Source organism: Rana temporaria, chromosome 1 (genome assembly GCF_905171775.1).
Source record: "Rana temporaria chromosome 1, aRanTem1.1, whole genome shotgun sequence".
Taxonomy (NCBI): Eukaryota; Metazoa; Chordata; class Amphibia; order Anura; family Ranidae; genus Rana; species Rana temporaria.
Window position 1 is genome coordinate 150,089,137 of NC_053489.1, and position 22,273 is coordinate 150,111,409.

The 22,273-nt window shown below is 40.7% G+C and overlaps 1 protein-coding gene across 2 annotated transcripts in view; it reads left to right on the forward strand.

Moving 5' to 3' along the window:
• PRR16 (proline rich 16) overlaps positions 1-22,273 on the forward strand; it is a 447,233-nt gene that overhangs the window by 380,420 nt on the left and 44,540 nt on the right. The gene's annotated exons all lie outside the window — the stretch shown is intronic.

Genomic DNA, 22,273 nt, shown 5'->3' on the forward strand with positions numbered 1-22,273 from the left:
TCAGCATGGTCAGATCTTGAAGTGCATCTGTTTCAATTTTTATAAGCTGCCTGCATGCATCCCGAGATAGATGCATAGAGCAGTGGCTCAGAATGCAGGATGGGTATTAGTGCCAGTCTGAGGAAGCCCTTAAAATAGCACTATCAACAAAACTTTTTTTTTCATTCTGGATAGAGTAATGCCACGTACACACGATCGGACATTCCGATAAACAAAACCGTGGATTTTTTTCTGACGGAATGTTGGCACTACGACGAGCCGAGAAAAATTAAGTTCAATGATTCCGCGCACACGTCAAATTGATTCCGAGCATGCGTAGGTTTTTTGTGCGTCAGAATTGCATACAGATGATCAGAATTTCCGACAATAACTTTTGTTGTTGGAAAAATTGAGAACCAGCTCTCAAACATTTGTTGTCAGAAATTCCGACAGCAAATGTCCGATGGAGTATACGCACGGTCGCAATATCTGACCAAAAGCTCATATCGAACATTTTTTGTCGGAAATTCTGATCGCGTGTACGCGGCATAAGTGAGAGTTTTTACCCCGGTTGATTTTTGCCATCTTTGTCCATTGGGGCAAATTTATTTTCACTCCCTGTCCCATACTGCTTATTTAAAGTGGTAGTAAGCCCTGCTTTATTATTGTTACCTACAGGTAAACCTATAATAATTCTAAAAATGTATATCTCCTAAACATTCGCCAATTAGGAGATATTCACCCTGCATTCACCCTGCATGCAGTACGCGAAGCATACTAGCACATTATGCCATTGTATTGCATTTTTTTGCAGTTTACTACCTCTTTAATGCCTATATATAACTTCAAAGTACAACATGAAAGCAGCATAGTTATAGTGCAAGAATAGGCATCCCTTTATGTACTCCTCATAAACTCCCTTTCCCTTCCCAGCCCTCCTAAACATTCTTGTCCACTTATACAACTTAGATCCGGAGATGCTTGGTCCTAATGTGGCAGCCTACCTCCAGGTCAGCACCTTTTGCATCTACAGTCAAATTACTATGCATGTCTAGTGTTGTACCACATGAACTTTTTTAAAGAGTTGGTTCCCCATAGGAGCCTGCGTTCTGTATATTTTGGCACAAATGCCTCGCGGCAGGATGTAACATGGGGATCCAGGGATAAAGTGATCTGAAATAAAAAATAAATAGGTAAATAATAATAATGCATAAACCCATACATAAATACATAAATATTCCAATACACAGGACTACCTTGGTGGGAATTGGGGTCTTCAGACAAGATGGGGGAGATTTACAAAACTAGAGTGTGCAAAATTTGGTGCAGCCATACTTAGAAACCAATCAGCTTCCGGGTTTTATTGTCAAAACTTAATTGAACAAGCTGAACTTAGAAGCTGATTGCCTACTGTGCACAGCATCACCAGATTCTCCAATTTTAATACATTTTCCCATCATGTGTCTTAAAATGGTGCACCTATCAATCCAGCTGAATTACAAGTGTGTGTTTTTTATACCAGAAATATATTTCAATTTTTTCAGCCAGTTTGCAGGTTATTGTACCACTTGTATACTCACTAGACTCTGAATAAGCATTATCACATTGCAGTCCTTTTTCTTTAACCATCCTTCTTCAGCCAAAACAATTCCACTTCCCACTGTCTGAAAGCAGTTTAATTTCTGCTGTGCAGGGAATTGTGGAGAAGAATACAGATACATTTCAGGCAGTTTTACTGTCAGGAAGAAGGGAAAAGATATGCCTCCATCTTGGCAGCATAGTATATTTAAGGATTATGATCAAAAGTAATTCAGTCTAACAACAGCCTTTTCAAAAGATGGCCAGCAATGGCAGCCCCCCATGGTTCCCTCATGACTGTCACTTAAAGAATTATCCACACTGTTATATGAGAATAGTCTTTATTTATTTTTTCTGAGTTGTCTTATTTCTTTCTCATTTACACTGACTGTTAAAGCCTCTGATAATTCCCTTTTTTTTTAAATAAATATAAACATATAGAGAAAGAGGGCTGACTGAATTAAAGGAGGTAAACCTTGTGGAGTGCTAAGATAGTAAATATACCGCAGGATTCACTCGTGGTGCCTGGAGCCTATCAAGTACAGCCAAGGCATTTCTAATCAACTGTGCATTTCAAATCTGCATTTACTGGAACATTATTACTTCTGCAAAGGTAACTTTAGGTGAGCAAATTGCTCTCTATTTTTTTTCAGATTAGAGAGTCTGGCTGTTACTATGTTGCCTTGAATGCCTTCTGTGTATAACAAAAAATTTGATGTTTTCTAACCTAAATTATTTTAAGAAGCAGGTCATTTTTTTACTTAAAAAAATGATTCAAACACAGCTTTAGGAAAGCTAACCCACACACACTGATTACAGAGGTACACAATTACTGGGTATGCAAAGCTAATATTAAAATTATAAATGGAGGCCAATGGTCGTATTCATTTAGCAGATTCTGATATAATCTGATTCCAGCAGCACGATCCGCTCACCAGAGTTCCTCTTTGGTCATGCAGTCTCACTGCTCCTGCTGCAACAGGTGTTTTACTCTTCATGCTGCAATGCATATTAACATGCAACATGACATGCACTGATACACATGCCTAATGCACATAACAAATGTAAATGAGCCATAAAAAAAAATATTTTAATAGCTTTGGGAATATTTTGTCTTTTTTTTTACACTTAGAATTTTTTTTATTTTGTATATGTCATCAATATAATGAAGATTGAATCAATTTTCAAAGTACTATGGGTTGGTTAAAAAAACAGAAAAGCTGATGATAATTGGTTTGCGGTTCTATTGCCTAATTTCGAGTGGTATTAAATGCAAGACAAAACATGTAATATTTTGCAGCTTACCAATCATTAGATGTGGCGGCTGCATCAGTTTTATTTTTTAGTATTTTTTCCCTCTGTTTTCATCTTGTGATCTAGCCAGTAACACACCTCCTGTATTAGAGGGCCTCTGCTCTGGATGAAGAAGCACATGTGGACAGCAGAATTGTCATCCTGGGGAGGGTAATCTCAGATGGACTAGCAGATTTAGATACAGATACACTAATACATTTAAGCCAAAGTCCAACTTATAAAAAGCAGTTTAATAGTTTGTTCCTTTTTATGTTTCACTAGGAAGCCATTAATCACTTGCCGTCTGGCTGCAGTACATATAACACTCAGCTGAGCCTCCTCTTGGTCCAGCGATGTGCACAAGAGCCTTGGCTGTCCCTTGACTCCCTCTTCTCATTGGCGATTGTCAATTGTCCATGCTTTTATTTGCCATTTTCTTGAAACCCTTTTTTCTCCCATTAGGCATAATAATGATACTTATGGCATTATGGATGAAAACAGAACACATAAATATGCTGCCTATATGTTGTAATATTAATATATATGTGTGTAGGTATTTAATATATTGTGTTATATGTATTGCACAATATATTGTATTGCATTACCATATTGACCAGGAATTCAGTTGAACTGTCCAAGCCAGCTGAATTCTAACATATCAAAGGGACAGCTGAAGACCCTTTGATGTGTTAATCTTATGCAAGACTACCTAGGAAGTATTTATTGATGGTAATTAGACTTGAGGGGTATTCATTCATGGGAAACATTTGGTTGACATGGAAGAACCCCTCCCTCCAGTGTGAGACCAGTATTTGAGACATTCAAGCCGGCATTCAGTCAGTCTTGTCACTGAGAATATTCTCTGTATATTCTCTGTATGAATATGGCACAGGTCTAGAAGTGACCAGGATATTCTCTGTGTATTCTCTGGGCATGGCACAGGTCTAGAGCTGATCTAGTCAGATGGGACTTTGAATTACTCTGTTGGATTTGTATCATCTGTGGAATTTGGACTTTATTCTGTATTGGAAGTCAAATAAATGCACTGGTGTGTTGCTGCGGAACAACATAATTTATAGTCATCATACTAACACCTAAATATCAATTATCTAACTGGACTCCAATATATATGACTTCACTACACTATGCAGACAATATTTTATTTTACATGCAACAACCATGTATTTCTTTACCAAACTTAGTCCCCTTTCACACTGGGGCAGTTTGCAGGCACTATTGCGCAAAAATAGCGTCTGCAATCCGACCTGAAACAGCGGCTGCTGTTTCTCCAGTGTGAAAGCCTCCAAAAGTCCTGCTAGCCACATCTTTGGAGCGGTGAAGGAGCAGTGTGTTTACCGTTCCTCTACTGCTTCTTCCCATTGAAAGCAATAGGAAACTGCGGCTGTACCGCCAGCAATGCACCTCTGCAGAGGCGCATTGCGGGTGGTATTAACCCTTTTTCAGGCCGCTAGTGGGGGGTAAAACCGCACCGCTAGCGGCCGAATACCGGCGCAATTCCAACGGTAAAGCGCCGCTAAATATAGCGGCGCTTTACCGCCACCGCACCTCCCACCCCAGTGTGAAAGGGGCCTTAATGTCCACCAAAATGAATTAGAAGTCCTAAATATTATTGTTCCATCCTCTGAGGTTAGACTTTTAAAACCGAAATTCCATCTTCCATAGGCAACAGGTTAGTTTGAAATACATGGGGATACATTTAACACCTCACTTTTCAGACTTTTTCAGGCATAATTCGATTTGATCTCCATCGCTGGTCACATCGCTGTCATTCCTGGTTGGGTAAAATGAATGTCACAAAAATTATTATTCTTCCCAGAGTTCTATTTGTTTTTTAAAAATACTTTATTTGGTGTGCCTATAGGTATTTCTTTTACTAATCTCCAGTCCCTAATCTCATGCAATGTTTGGAAAGGGAAACACCCTAGGATCTCCTACTTTGTGATGTCCTATTTTGTTTCAAAAGAATGGGGGCGGGGTTTAACTTTTCCTAATTTCAAAATCTATTGGTGCTAAGCTCTGGGTGAACTTGGAGTCTACTGTTTGTGATGCAGATGTTTCTGTTGTTCGTTGTTCAGAGCTCTGGCCCCCTTGACCTCACTTCTGACGACTCCATCCTTAGAGATGTGCGATATGTTACATGCTCGTAATTCCTGGTCATGCTATTCACCTTTAATGTCTTTATTGAACCATCATTTTCTTCTACCTAAAACTCTTGATCAAGGCTTTAAGTCCTGGCTCGTGGAGAGACTTTTACTACTAAACCACATTCTTCAGGATCATACCATTAAGCAGCTGCAGTCCATCAATAGTTTCAGGGACCCAAACCTTTTGGATCAATGGTGCTACACGCAGTTTTTAAAATATATCCATTCCTTACCTCAGCCACTTCGTTCCCTGGATGACCTAAATTCTGTTGAGTCAACCCTCTGCCCTAAAGATCTCTTACACAATGTCTCCCAGTTTTACCTTGCTATACAGGGGTCTCGATATCCAAATTACTTTTCTTATTGGGAATCTGATTTACACTCCACTCTTGTTGATGTTCAAAAAAATAAAATAATGTTTCGTCTATCTGATCGAGGATTACCAAAGTTAACCACAAACTCCTCACTTGTTAGCATTATACACCTGTGAAACTTCATGCCATGTTCCCCACTCATTCATCTTTGTGTTGGAGGGAATGTGGTGACTCTGCTACACATGCTCATATATAGTGTAATTGTCCACATATCCTTCCTTATTGGCATAAAGTGCTTTGTATAATAGTTCTGATTCACGGGTTGTAGTATTCAATATGACCCATGGGTAGTACTGTTCCATTGTACAACTGAATCAACAGGCTTATATAAAAGGTTTGTAACCCCACATCTTTTAAATGTGGCACTGTCCCTTATCCCCACTTTTTGGGGACAGACCTTGGTTCCATCAATGGGTCAATAGTTGCATAAAGTAGACGATATCTGTCTTTTAGAGGAACTTACTCTTATTGGTTAGGAATCTTTAGCTCGGCACTCCAAAATATAGGACTATTAGTTCAAATTTAGGAATTCTGCAGGTAACAAAGGCAGTGGGGTTGATTTACTAAAACTGGTGAGTGCAAAATCTGGTGCATGGTAGCCAATCAGCTACCAACTGCAGCTTGCTCAATTAAGCTTTGTCAAAAAACACAGAAGCTGATTTTTATGCACAGCTGCACCAGATTTTGCACTCTCCAGTTAGTAAAGCAACCTCATTCAGAGTCCTTTCACATTGAGACAGTTTCCAGGCAGTTCCCAGTAAAGCACATGTGTAATACTAATCTATTTTATATTATTTTGGTGCAGATGCTTTAGCCATCTGTTATCAGTGTCTCCCTTTCCCTCTTATTTGTCCTCATTTTCCCACCATTTTCTTCTTATCTATCTTTATTTTTCTAGCACCCTTTTTCCCAGGATATTCTTGACATTGTTCTATGTAAGATTACATCAATGCTGTTGGTATCCGGTTCTTACTGGTAATCTTACACTATTTGATCTCATGTACCTTGGTTTCTTTATTTTTGATTTGTTATTCATGTTGTATCTCATATCCTGTAAACAGTAACAATTTGCATACTCTAAAAATCATAATTATGCTTTGCGATTTATTGTGCAATAAATGTTTATTAAACAAAGACTAAAGCTCCATCTGCTGGCTGGACAGAAGACTGCATACCACTGATATTCAATATTCCATCGATATCTGAGTAAAACTAAAAGAAAAACATAACGTTGCATTTTAGCCCTGACTATAATTAAAAAAAAATATATATATGTCCAAAACCAATAAAAAATATTTCCTTTAAATCTGAGATATTGGTAATCCATTGCAGCCAGAAAGCAACTCATACAATTGCTGAAAGTGCATTTCCTAAAGCCTGTGCCATCATATAACTTATTTTCTGTTTGTTCGTGTTCCAACTTCAAATGCAGGTTTGAATCAGATTGGTTGCTGTGGAAAAGCTCTTAGTATTGACATATTTTTACACTGGTCTTTGTGTATGTGAGACACAACAAGAGCCTGCATTAGGTGTGTATGAAAATAGCTCAATAGCTTCAAAAGCCAGGATATCAAAAAGGGAACTGGGTTGAACTATGACATTGCCTGGATGAAAAGAGAGAACTGAGCAGATGGGCTCTGATCTCTGCATGCCTGCATATTGTTTTACCAAAAGTGTAGTGGATGCATGGAACAGACTTCTAGCATAGTCACTCAAAAGTGAAGTGAATTTAAACATGCTTGGGATAAACATAGACTTAAATATATGTATATATATTTATATATATATATATATATATATATATATATATATATATATATATATATATATATATATATATATATATATATATATATAAATACATGTACAGCCCTCAAAGTTTCCACTCGCCTGCTAGCATTTGGCTAGTGGATTTAGGCTGGGGGCGAGTGATAACAGTTCTGCATGACCAACAGTCCAATCTGTGCCTACACTTACAGCCATGCTGCGATTGGCGGCAGAAGAGGAAAGGTGCGTGCCCAGGAAAAGTAGTCGGGTGAGCTGCACACATGCAGAGCAGTACACAGGTGCTCTCCTTACAATTCTCGTTAAGCCATGGGACCTGATAGTATGACCTCTCTGAGCCTGGCTTCCCAACCTGACCAATGTAGCTGGAGAACAGAGAGCAGGAAGGAACAAGTGAGCTGGAGGACTGCGATTATCACCACCTGACCAAGAGTTGCCCTGACAAGAGAGCGGCAGTATTCTGTGCGGTGTCAGTGTGTGCTGTGTTGTCAATGGCTATGCAGGTGTGTGAATCTCGGTGCTGGATTGTACTCCCTCCCGCTGTGCTGCAGCTCCTCTCCTCACTGCCCTACAATGAAAGGGGGAAGTGGGGACATGCAAGTGTTGAGCCGCACACAGGGGCTCCTGATTATGAGAGTGGGTAGAATAGGAGAGGGAGAGAGAGGAGGATTGCAGAGGAGACAGCAAGAGAATGGGGGAAAAGACCTGGTTCTAGAGAGAAGGCGGAGGAGGAGGGAGTCTTGTACATAAGAAGAGGGAGAGCAATATTTGCAGAAGTAAAAAAGTCCCATGTCCCTCTGGTTTGCCCCAGTGCCATGTCCCTCTGGTTTGCCCCACTGCCATGTCCCTCTGGTTTGACCCAGTGCCCTGTCCCTTTGGTCTGCCTCAGTGCCCTGTCCCATTTTGTTAAAGTTGTTGCTGGTAATATTTAATTGTGTAACTTGATTCGGCATAAAACATTTAACAGTGTCATTCCAAGAGATAATCTACAAGGGCGTTTTTAGGGGCGGGGCAGTGTATGGGTTAGGTAAGGCAACTGGTGGCGAGTAACACTTGAGGCCTGGCTAGAAGCTCAGGGCTTGAAATTTTGAGCCCTGTACATGTATATGTATATATAATAATTATTATTATACAAGATCAAAGATCAAAATAGCACCAACATTTTATGCAGCATTTTATAGCATGAGGGCAGACAGTACAGTTACAACACAATACAGGAGGAATCATAAATCGGTCTTTTCCCTCCACACACAACTAATAAAACATGTTAAAAGTACACAGGAACAGAGACTACAAGCTCATACAATTAGTTTCATGCCTACTATTTTTGATTTACAATATTTGATTAATGAAAAGAAAGACTATAAATACTTTCAGGCCTGCAGCAAGCTCTTTGCTTGGGTGTGCAATCAACAGCTTAATTTGCATTCCCTTCCCTTCCCTTTGTGTTTTGTGACTGAGTTATTCTGTTTTTAACATTAATTATGGAACTTTGAATAGAAATAAATTGGCTTCTAGTGTATGTAATTGAATACAAAGTAGCTGACAAAAATTGTTTGTATGTAACTTGTGGGCATTGTTATTTTTTTTTATTTTTTTTTAGCATAAAACAATATAGGAAATACTGGGTGCCTACAGTCTTTTGACATGCTTGTTGCCAGCGGTATGTTCTGCTGAAGTTTTAATTCCCTGTAAGAGCAGTGTATTCGTGACTTCAATACAGCCAAACAAGTTGTACAATAGTACCACATCATCCTCTATGGGCCTTTTTCCTTTTCAAGTCCATTGTTTATGCTAATGTTTTTTTATTTATTTATGAAATTACCAGTAATTGCAAGCTAAGAATGCTAATGGCATACATTTTTTAAATTCGTTTTTTGGTGGAGTTCATTCCAGACTTGGAAGTTGGTTTTTATGCAGAGCTGCACCAGATTTTGTACATTCCAGTTTTAGTAAAGCAACCCCAAGTACCTGGAGATCCCATCATTTTAAAATGACATGGGGTATTAAATATATATGAGGGTCCCACCATTTAAAAATTAAAGTGGTATTAAATCTAAAAACAAAAACATATTTTTTTTAGGCTTTTTTTTCTTTATTTTCAGCCAGTACACGCTTTCTTTTTTAACGTGAAACTTTATCCATAACAGTTTGATAACAATGAATGTTTTTTAACAAAAGAACATACATTCCACAGTAATAATTATGCCATCAAAATTATTGTGTGCTGTAAGTTGACTTTAGCATTACTCCTGTTTCTTCTTGCTGTGGGTGGCCATTTTGTTGAAGCCCAGAGCAGTCACATCCAGACTGGAGAAAAGAGAGATAATCAGGGCGATAAAAAAAAGACAAAATCCTTGTAAGTTTAACAATTGTTTTGTTTCCCTGGCTCCTGCCCAAATTTTCTCTTCTCTTTCCCTTCTGTCTCTTATCCCCCCCCCCCCCAGCAGTAAATCTTTAGGCTGACAGCGGCTTGGCCTCTAGTGGCATAGTGTTGAGAACTCAGCATGTTTAGAACAGGGTGAGACAGGATCACTGGATTTTAAACAATATAGGCCCTTTTTTTTATGTTTTACAGCTATGCCTGCAAAAGTAACCAGCTTAAAGTGATCTATCAGGACTTAATTTTCTGAATAAAGTTACAATTTAAATTGTCTCTTCTCTGGATTGCGGAGAAACAGAGACACTTTGGGACAGCAGTATTATTAATCTGAGGAAAGGGTAGCGTTAGATACACTCAGGCCTCGTACACACGACCGTTTTCCTCGACAAAATCCATCAAGAAAAATGCTCGCAGAGCTTTTTTGCCGAGGAAAACGGTCATGTGTATGTTTTTCGTAGAGAAAACTGTCGTGGATGTTTTCTTTTTTCTCGTCGGGAGTCTCAATTTCCTTGTGTTTCTCATCGGGCTGGTTTACGACGAGAAACACGTTCGTGTGTATGCTTAGATGTGCGCATGCTCAGAATAAAGTATGAGACGGGAGCGCACCTTTGGTAAAAGTAGCGTTCGAAATGGAGATAGCACATTCGTCACGCTGTAACAGACTGAAAAGCGTGAATCGTCTCTCACCAAACTTTTACGTAACAGCAGTAACATGAGATTAGTAAAAGCAGCCCCAAGGGTGGCGCCAGTGGAATCGAACTTCCCCTTTATAGTGCCGTCGTAGGTGTTGTACGTCACCGCGTTTGAGAACGACGACATTTTGTCTTGACAGTGTGTATGCAAAGAAAGCTTGACAAGATTCTCGACAAGCCTGACAAGAAACTTGTCGAGGAAAACGACGTCTCATTTGAGATTCTCGGTCGTGTGTACGAGGCCTCACAAGTTTAAATGGAATTGGCTATCAAATAAAAACCAGACTCCAACTAAGACTTTTTAAGCTCTTACAGTAAAAAAAAATGATTTCCTTTTAGAATAAAGGTTTTACATAAATGACATTTTCTGGACAGCTTGGTCTGCTAAAGAATTTGATAAATAACAGACTTACTGGCCAAGTGAAAAGCCTAAAAAATAAAAAATAAATTCAAAATGGAAAACAAAGGCAGCTACCACACTTAAGAACTGGTAACTGAAAAATATTATTTAGAATTTAATATTACTTTAAATTAGTAGCAGCAGTTTAACCAAATGTTTCTATTTAGTCTTGCAAATTTAGGGTAAAAGCATGCACATACATATTTTCAATGTTACTGTACCAGGAATTTTTATTAGATTACATTATTGTGTCGGTCATGGCAAGATTGCTTTACTGGGCAGATATGTATGTATACTTGTATTCCTAATAAAATGCCCTTCTGTAAAAAACATCACACATAGAACCACTGAGGTGCGTGAGACACCAGAGTATATGCAATCTAAGCATGAATGACAAGTCTGTTACCCAACTACCACTCATCAACAGGCAAGACCTTATCAGCAGTTCAGTTTTTGATAATGAATGTAGAAGATGTATTGTAAATACACAAAAGTCGATAACTCTTCCTTTAAATTTCAGATTTTATTTAGGTTTTATTTTTTTTATTTTTTTATGTCTATAATTATATAAGTTTGTAGCTAATTCAGTTAGAGCAATTCATAGAGAGTTAGAACCATTTCATACAGGGGCAACAGGACTCTGGGCGCGACTTTGCGAGACGACTTCAGCACGACTTGGGGCGATATACAAGGTGACTTCAAGACGCTTCCAGGACAGACGTCTTTGCCAGTGGCCAATCAAACAGTAATCAGCACTGTGAGAGGGAGGGGTTTGCCTGAGAAAACTAGTTTCTCTTCCTGTAAAGTTGCTTCAGTTAAGACAGGGGATCCGACTTGGAGGCGACTTCTATTGAAATCAATGGGTACAAGTCGCCTAGAAGTTGCCTTGAAATAGTACAAGAACCTTTTCTGAAGTCGGCGCGACTTCAGTAGTGTGCATTAAGATGGCTCTCATTGACTAACATGTAATTTGACATGTCGCGCAATTTGGGGTGACTTGGGGCGATACAAGTCGCCCCCCAGGTCGCGGTAGTGTGAACCGTCTCTTATTCAAACACAGCAACTGTGTTAGTAAATAAAGAGCAACCCTGAATTGCCCTACAATGCATTCATTTAAGAAACAGTTTAAATGTTGCATAGAAAATGCCTGGAATACATTCTTTTTCACAAGATAGGCTCCTTAATATAATGAATTTGGTTAATTTGTGTTGTTTTACGACAGTAGTATATTTTGTGCCGCTGGACACAAGTAATTTAGAAAATGTACAACGGAAATTGAAATCATTACACAGCCTGAAGCAAGTCCAATATTTTAAGTGACTTGTAAAGTATGTTTATGAGGCAGTAGGCTGAAAGTGATACATTTGTCAATTTTTCAGAAATTTGGTAGAACACCCTGGTCTCCTTTGCATTGTTTTGGCACTATAAGTGCCACGCATTACTGTTTTTAAGCATTCCGCTGATGCACTGATTTAAGGTGCAGCCATAGAATACATCTGCACAAAAAAATGCATTTACATCATAAAAAAGGATTAAATAGATATGATATATATATATATATATATATATATATATATATATATATATATATATATATATATATAATGTCTAGGTAGTCAAATATATTACTTCTTATGGCTTGAAGAGGAACCAAACTCTCTCAATTAACCATAATTATATTAATCTTATTTAATGGTTTTAGCTGTTTTTTTTTCCAGTTGTTTTCAGTTGTCTCCTGTTTTGTGGCCAAGGCCAAACTGATGTAATACATCCCATGATCCTTCATGGGCTTTTTTTTCTTTCATCTGGAGGAGGGGGGGGGGGCATTCTCAGATAAGCACATTCTGCTGCTTATCATCAAGGGTCATTTGCCCTTACTCAAAATGTCCACAGCTATAAATGCTAGGGTTGCTTTTCAAAATAATTTCTCAACAAAATAAAGCACAAGGACATGGATGGATGAGTGATTTTACTGTGAGCCCCCTCCTAAAAAAAAAAAATTGGCCTGTAGATAACGTGGCAGCATTTGTTTTCTTTCTTTCTTTTTTTTTCTTAAATTTCATCTGCCATTCATGTGAAAGACACACTTCCATCCCTAGCATTACAACAGTCACAGCATAGTTGCTACCCAGGCTGGTCTTAAAGTATGCCTGCTTTAATTCAACTCCATTACATGACAGATGGAGAGATTACATACCTCCCAAATGTTTGGGATAGAAATGAAGAATAACCTATTAGCAAAATTATGAAGGCATGGGACACACCCCTTGCCATGCCCCCTTAACGGAGAATTAAACAAAAAAAAAAACTTACTTAAACCCACAAGTGCTGAAAATGCCCCCCCTCGGCTTATACTCGAGTCACCTTTTTACATCTGATCTCCCGGACTTTGGGGACCCGGTACCGGCCAGCCGTAGGTCCCCTGAATCCCAAACTTGGCACACATGTAGCCCTTCTCTTCTTTTACAAGTGTGCAAGTTTCTTGTCCGGGGGACCTACGGCCGGGGTGCACCGATTTTTCAAAGCCGGACACCCCTTCCATAGACTCCTATGTTAAACGTCACTCTAGTCATGGACACAGTGAGGCATGGGCACAGTGAGGCATGGACACAGTGAGGCATGGACACAGTGAGGCATAAACACAGTGAGGCATAAACACAGTGAGGCATGGACACAGTGAGGCATGGGCACAGTGAGGCATGGACACAGTGAGGCATGCACATGGACACAGTGGGGCAAAGTGAGCCACAGTGAGGCATGCAGATGGACACCCTAGGCTTATACTCAAGTCAATAATTTTTCCCATTTTCTTGTGGTAAAATTAGGTGCCTTGGCTTATATTCGGGTTGGCTTATACTCGAGTATATACAGTATATTGATCAGAGCAAAATGAGGGACAAATAAGGAGGTAAGAGGGACATTGTTCCAAATCAGGGCAGTCCCACAAAATCAGGGACAGTTGGGAGCTATGAGATTGCTTTCTGAAATGTTCTTTGTCTAAAAAAAAAAAAACGAATGTACATATCACATCTATAAGCTGCAAACAATATATTACAGTTTTGTTTGTAGGTTTAGCTATCTTTTGAGTACAGGGGTCAAACTTCAGTGGCATCTCAAAATCTGAACAATTATTTTCTGAATAAGGATAAGTACATTCCTTTCTGGTATTTATTTTTAAAAATAAGTTTTGCAAAGAAGGCTATTAAAAAGGAAGTAAACCCTGATGGGTTTTACTTCCTCTTTGTTTCCCTGCAAAGGTAAAGCATAATGGGCTACTATGCATCGCATAGTAGCCCATTATGTGTCACTTACCTGGAACCGAAGCCTGCAATGTCCCCGATTTCCTCGCCGGCTGAAAGCGTCCATCTTCCTTCCGGGGTCGAGAACTCCGGCTCTGTGACTGGCTGGAGCCACTTGACATCATTGCCGCGCATTCGCGCGGGAGCCACCAGTCACAGCATGATCTTTACTCGGAACGGTATGGCGTGAGCTTTCTACAGTGCACATGCCCCGAATACGTTGGCGCATGTGCAGAAGAAATCCTCATACGGGGAATTGTAATTATCTCCCAAACCGTGCAGGTTTAGGAGATAATTACAGCACCTTCAGGTAAGCCTAAAGCCTCATACACACGCTCGGTTTTCTCTGCAAGAACCAGCAAGAAAACTGCAGAGTAAACCGAGTGTGTGTACGAGGCTTTCAGGTTTCTCGTCTGGAAATCTGGCCAGAATTTGACGAGAAAAATAGAGATCCTGCTCTCTATTTTCTCATCGAGATTCTTGTCGGCCTGTTTCCCATCGAGAAACCCGAGAGTGTGTATACTTACCTGTTGCAGTGGAAACCTGCGCATGCTCAAAATGACTTTGACGCATGCGCGGTAGCTTCCACGGCATAGGTAGGGTGAAGCAAGATGGCGGCGACGGCATCGAATGTGACGAGCGCATGCTCATCGTACGCAATGACGTCACCGCGTTCTTGCCTTTCAAAAGAACTATGGTCTTTAAAAGATAGTTTAACACATCGTGAGTATACAGGGGAATTCCGTACAGACCCCTGCAGACGCTTGGGGACTTTTAGATGTGGCGGTTGCAATCTTTGCCAATATATGAATAATGAAAAAAACGTAATTTTACCAAATAGGAAGCTGTTTAAACCAACTCATTTTGCTAATTGCAAAACTGAAGGTGTTGTATATTTACTTTCTTGCCAATGTGGAGCGTTTTACATTGGGAAGACGAAACAACAATTTTTCAAAAGTGCCTCTAGACACATTACCTGTATGAAGAAGTCCCAATCTCCCTCTGGGTCACCATATTAGAGACGCCCATAATAGCAAAGTCCCTAGAATCAAATTTTTGATTCTTGACATGATACACTCTGACAACAGAGAGGGAGATTGGAATAGGACTCTCCTACAAAGGGAGACTAGATGGATAGTAACCCTCAATGCTACATCTGCACCTGGTTTGAACAAGGTGATTAGTTACCGCCCATTCCTCAAAGGTTTCTGGGAGGAATAGGGTCACCCAACCATATATGGATACATACAATATGACCAACTGGATACGATAATGCTAAATTAGTACAAAATGAGCCATCCTGTGTCGCTCTTCATGACCATACTTTATATATTGGCTCGACTCTGATTTTGTTTTGGTGCTGTTTGTGTTTTTTATTTAATCATTTATACATATTTATTTTATTTGTTTTAATTTCATTTTTCCCTTTCTTGTGTTATACATATGTATATGTGTATATATTTATATATGTATATATAGAAAATAAGCTATGGTGTCACTTTGTCCTTTTTCACATTTGGCATCTTTTTTCTATTGCCTATATATTGATATTCTTATGTTTTGACTTGGTGCTTACAGTATATTTTTTGTGACTTGGGGACCGGCTTTACAGTCTTCACACGGCGCACCCAGGGGGTTTTGTTAGGCAATCCCCCTCCTATTTTGGGGTTGGGTGATGTGCTCTCCTGCCCCCCCGTTTACATGCAGTTCACTGTATTTGTGCGCCGGCGTGCATTTAGTGCCGCACGCCATTCTAATTAGGGCGGCGTGCAACGCTTGGGGCACAGGGGGCCCCTTTCATAGTTTATTCCAAACTTCTGGTCTATCTACACACAGTGAGGATTGCTAGCTGGCACTGTTGCCTAATTTGCATCCTCCTTTTGTGGTTGTGATTGCCGTTCGGATAGTGTCCACATGGGACCAGTGGTGCTGGCTGACTAGCGCTGGAGGATCTGGGAAATTGTTTGTCCCCCATGTGAAGATTGCTGGTGTGGGTGGCCTCTGTGTCCCCCGCAGACATCTTGGCCTTGGGCTGTTTTGGATCTGTGTGCGGACTTTCTGTTGTGAGCGGTGCTGCCTTGGTTGCTAGGTATGCCGATCTGTCAGATTCTTCGACACAGTCGTGATGCCGGTACCGCTGCAAGGCTAACAGGTAAGTGATTGTCAAAAAGCAATGGATTGCTGAGCATGACCCTGGGGGACATGTACCAATACAAAAAAAAATGTAAAAATAATACTACTGCAGCTTTTGTAATATTGCTTACAGCAGAGCGTTAAAACTACAACATCTGTTTAAATGACATGTCTCTAGGTGTCCTAAACCTGCCTGTCCTGGCCTTTACAAAAAAAAAGCCAGTAGGGAAATGTTAGTTGCTGCAAATATTTTTTTTTTTTCTAAATATTACTCTTGCTGCAGCACATCCTAAAGCCAAAAATGACAAGAAAAAAATTATTGGGGTTTTTAAGCACACCTTCGGGTCTAGTATGCATAGGCGTGTGCACAAGGTGTGCTTGATGTGCCTGGGCCCACCCTAATCTCCCCATGTGCATTAGCATTATCGCTCTGTGTGTCGGTGGGAAGATGGGAAAGATCTCCCCATTACCGGCTCTGTCATAAGAGAAGTGTTTACATTCTTCTCCTTCACTGTGTCGGCAGAGAGATTAGTGCTCTGGGTCATATATATGTAGACATGCACACACGTGTTTGAGCTTTAGGGTGCACACCATAGTATAATAGGCTGTGCACACCTATGCTAGTATGGATTTTAGGGGAACCCCCTCCCCCACCCCCAAAAAAAAAAAAAATAGACACACTGATCTTAGAAAAGTAATTTATTGAAAAAAACACAAACATTCTGTATTTGACAAGTTTATGAACCTTATGAGCCTTCACAATCAATCATGCCATCTAACGATGTACAGTAGATTATGGTTAATCATGATGAAAGGTGTTTGCCAACCCACCAAAGCAAAAAACACGCTAATCCATCTGTACCACCCACTGACTACTGCAAGCTAATAACAGCTTATTGAGCTGTCATCTGGAAATTGTGGCTTAATGTAGCCAAATTTGGGCAATGATGTAAGTCACTATTAGCTGGATTCACGTAAGGCAGCGTATGTTTGAGCCGGCGTAGCGTATCGTATTTACGCTACGCTCGTAAGTCAGAGAGGCAAGTGCTGTATTCACAAAGCACTTGCCTCCTAAGTTACAGCGGCGTAGCGTAAATGGGCCGGCGTAAGCCCGCCTAATTCAAATTGTGAAGAGGTGGGCGTGTTTTATGTAAATAAACCATGACCTGACGTGATTGACGTTTTTAACGAACGGCGCATGCGCCGTCCGTGGACATATCCCAGTGTGCATTGCTCCAAAGTACGCCGCAAGGACTTATTGGTTTCGTCGTGAACGTAAATTACGTCCAGCCCCACGGGCGACTTACACAAACGATGTAAAATTTTCAAAATTCGACGCGGGAACGACGTCCATACTTAACATTGGCTAGCCCAGCTTTTTGGTGGAATAACTTTACGCCTGAAAACTCCTTACATAAACGGCATATCTTTACTGCGACGGGCAAGCGTACGTTCGTGAATAGGCGTATCTCGCTGATTTATGCATTATAGGCGTAAATCAGCGTTCACGCCCCTAGCGGCCGGCGGAACTAGACAGCTAAGATACGACGGCGCAGGCAGTCGTATATTAGCTACATTTAAGTGTATCTTAATTTGAGAATACACTTAAATGTACAACGGCGCAGATTCAGAGTTACGACGGCGTATCTACTGATACGCCGGCTTAACTCTTTCTGAATCTAGCTATATGTCTGCTACTTTGTTTAATTGGAGGGCGATTGCAAGTCAGCAAATGAATAGGGCCATTTTAGGTCCCTAAATGCTCAGCAGCGGGTACCAGGAGAGGAAAGACATTGTCATTTATAGTAGTTGTATAAAAAAACACAAATATATATGATATTTGACTCCCTTTGATCTTATTTAAAGCTAAAATTTTGGTCAAATATCCAAGAAAGCAATTTGGACTGAATCTGAGTTCTGACTGAACTGGGAGCTCATCCCTATTTCTGATTTAGAAGAAAATTGCCCCACAGTCTTCAAAATGATACATACATTGCCCACTTAGCTGCTTAGATTCAGTGAACCACTACTATTGTCTCCATCATTACGAGCTTACTGTCATCCCCATCACAGCTATACAGTTAGGGAATCCTCTGACTAAGGGCACCAGTAAGCATGGGCACCAAGGGTGGGTTCCTGGGTCTCCTCCTTGGTTTCCTGGGTAAATTATGTCCTCTTTCAAACCCATGGGTGACACAGTCTGTGGCTATACAGTTTCACCTGCATAGCAGTAGAGTGCCCATAGAGGCACCAGAAGAAGCAAAAAGTGCCCATACCAACACCATAAAAAACACAGTGCAGACCCAAGGGAAAAAGCTCACCAACGTATTTTAAGTTGTGCCATAGATTAGAGGCCAGATTGGGGGAATCCTCCATTCATGTTATTTAACCACTTAAGGACCGTCTAACGCCGATATACATCGGCAGAATGGCACGGCTGGGCACAAGCACGTACCTGTACTTCCTCTTTAAGTGCCCAGCCGTGGGTCGCGGGCACGCGCCCCCGACCCGGTTCGAAGCTCTGTGACCGCGGCCGCGGGACCCGCGGACCCGATCGCCGCCGGAGTCCCGCGATCGGTCACAGGAGCTGAAGAACGGGGAGAGGTGCGTGAAAACACACCTTCCCCGTTATTCACAGTGGCACTCAATGATGTCACACGTCCAGTCCCGCCCACTACAGTTAGAAACACATATGAGGTCACACTTAAGCCCTTCAGCGCCCTCTAGTGGTTAACTCCCAAACTGCAATTGTCATTTTTACAGTAAACAATGCATTTTTATAGCACTTTTTGCTGTGAAAAAGACAATGGTCCCAAAAATGTGTCAAAATTGTCCGATGTGTCTGCCATAATGGCACAGTCACGGAAAAAATCGCTGATCGCTGCCATTAATAGTAAAAAAAATGATTAATAAAAATGCAATAAAACTATCCCCTATTTTGTAAACTCGCTTATTGCGATTTTTTTTACCAAAAATAGGTAAAAAAAACGTTTTTTTTTAATATATTTTGGGGGGATATTTATTATAGCAAAAAGTTAAAAAATATTGCATTTTTTTCAAAATTGTTGCTCTATTTTTGTTTATAGCGCAAAAAATTAAAACCGCAAAGGTGATCAAATACCACTAAAAGAAAGCTCTATTTGTGGGGAAAAAAGGACGCCAATTTTTGTTTGGGAGCCACGTCGCACAATTGTCAGTTAAAGCGACGAAGTGCCAAATCGCAAAAAGGGGCCTGGTCCTTTACCTGCATATTGGTCCGGGTCTTAAGTGGTTAAAGTAATTGAACATTTTTATATTTTTAATATTTCTATTTAAGCCTTGCTGCCCTCCACCAAACAGCAATTTTAATAAATTTTCATTGGTAAATGTCCTTTCCGGCAGTGTCCAGCTCCCGGTGTCCTTCGTTTGACAATCACTGGTCTATTAGTTATGAAAATGGAGAGAACTGATTTTCAATATTTTCCTCCCTCTGTCTTCAATGAGGTCCGTATTTTTAGCCATGTTGGCTTCTTAAGGTGGTGTTCCACCCAAAAGTGTAACTTCCACTTTAAGACCTCCTCCCCAGCTCCTGAAACAGAGCCTTTGGGGAGGAGGGGGGGGGAGCGGGTACCTCGATTTTGACAGGTACCCGCAGCCACATCCGTTTCAGTTGCCTTAGGTGATCAGAAGTGGAAGTTCTCCTTCCCCCTCCCTCCCAACGTCTTCTGGGACACAGGACAGGTCCTAGAAGACTTTGGGACCATTTACAGAGTGCAGCACCGCTCGCACATGCGCAGTAGGCACCCGGCTGTGAATCTGCAAGCAAAACTGCTGGGGTGAGTGTACCGCTGGACCGTGGGACATGTGTGTGTGTGTTTAATAAAAGTCAGCAGCTACACTTTTTGTAACTGCTGACTTTTAATAAACACACAAATGACTGGAGCTCGGCTTTAACTGGGCATATTCCAAAAAACAACAAAATGTATCTGCAGTCAGTGAGCACCAAATGCAGTATAGGTCCACACCAGCAAAATAACCACACCAAAAATATGTAATATTATGTTTGTGTACATACCACACATTGGATATTGCATCAAATACCAGCAAGATGACATAGGAAAACTAACTTCACCCGGTTTACTGTCTCCCGCGGGTACATTCACGGAGCTCGCGACAGGGTCGCAAACGCACCGACCACACGGCCATCAAATTAAAGGGGACGTGTATATATACTCCCATTTACCCAGCCGTGCCATTCTGTCAATGTAAATCTGGGTGCGGCGGGCCTTAAGAGGTTAAATACCACCAAAAGAAAGCTCTATTTGTGTGAAAAAAATTATTATAAAAATGTAGTTTGGGCAAAGTGTTACCGGTGCGTACTGGTTCATAATTTTAGGTTCTATTTCAGCCCAAATTTTGGGCTGAATTTGGACCTAAAACAGACCAAAAGATGCACAGACACCAGACACCAGACCCGCTGCGGAAATACTTGAACCGGCTCCATAGAGAGCTGGTCAAAATCTCCTGCTATTGCAAATTGGATGCAGGGATCCCAAATCTAATTTGCAATAGTGTGAATCCAGCCTAAAACTGAGGGCCAGATTCACAAAAGAGATACGACGGCGTATCTATGCGCCTGATTCATAGAATCAGGTTACGCATAGATAATCCTAAGATCCGACAGGTGTAAGTGACTTACACCGTCGGATCTTAGGCTGCAATTCTAGGCCAGCCGCTAGGTGGCGATTCCATTGCGGTCGGCGTAAAATATGCAAATGACTAGTTACGCCCATTCACGAACATCCGCTTTGCCCGTCGCTCTAAATTTACGTTGTTTCCGTAGAGATACGTTGCGTAAAAATAAGCATGCCCTCTAGGTGGTCTAACCAATGTTAAGTATGGCCGTCGTTCCCGCGTCGAATTTTTAAATTTCACGTCGTTCGCGTAAGTCGTCCATGAATAGTGCTGGACGCCATTTACGTTAACGTCGAAACCAATGACGTCCTTGCGACGTCATTTAGCGCAATGCATGTCGGAAAATTTTAGAGACGGAGCATGCGCAGTACGTTCGGCGTGGTAACGCGCCTAATTTAAATGGTCCCCGCCCCATTTGAATTAGGCGGGCTTGCGCCGGGCGGATTTATGCTACGCCGCCACAAGTTTACAGGTAAGTGCTTTGTGAATCAAGCACTTACGCTGTAAACTTGCAGCGGTGTAACGTAAATGGGATACAATACGCCGCCGCCGCAGCATAACGCATTTGTATGTGAATCTGGCCCTATGTTTTTTACAATTTTCCTGCAGTTGGAGAGTTGATTTTTCTCATGTGTTTTTTTCAGTTTTTTATTTTGATAATAATAGTGCTCAAATCAAAAACAGCCCCCGCCCCCTTTTCTCTTTTTTAAGCCTTTGGCAAAGAAGTGAGAAGGATCTTAGCAGCATCATGCTAGTGAAATTACTAAGACTTAAATCTGGTACACAAACAAAACTATCAGCTTAGGTTGCTAACCATGCTAATCAGCGCTATCTGCCATTGGCTGAGTGTGCTGATCGGTAGTCGGTCGGCTGCTGGTTTTCTAGCATGCACGTCCGACAGAAACTGGCCAAAGGGACGGCTTTAGCGTACATTAGACTTATACTAAATACAGACATACAGTATTGATGTCACAGGGACACATCTCCAGTCATCAGGTTAGGTCTACAAAAATCTTTTATTTCAAATAACTAAGAAATATGAACATTGTGAAAAGTTCCTTTAATTGTTTTTCTATTTGGATTATATGGCAGCAATAATATCATTCCGTTTTCTTTTCTTTTTACATTTGAAAATGTCTTTGCATGTACATTTTTCATAATTAATGACTGTGCCGGCCAGCTCATGCCATAGCATATTAAGTAAGTGCTAATAAAGTACTCATCTAAATAATTAACTATATGTTCATGTCTTGTATACTATTGTACTATATGTGCAGCATCTTAAAAGAAGAAGAACACTAGGTGGCATAGAATCCTGATAAGTTCAATGTGTGCATATGAATAGGATCTGTCAAACTGACAAGTACTATATGACAAACTTAAAAGAAAAAGGGGGTTATCAAGAAAAGTTATCTGTTTTTTGACAGTGCTGAGACATTTTCTAATGCATTTCCCAAGGTATTGTAAATCAAGATTGTGAATGCTATGCCATACATGTGTGAGCACTGGGGAATAAAT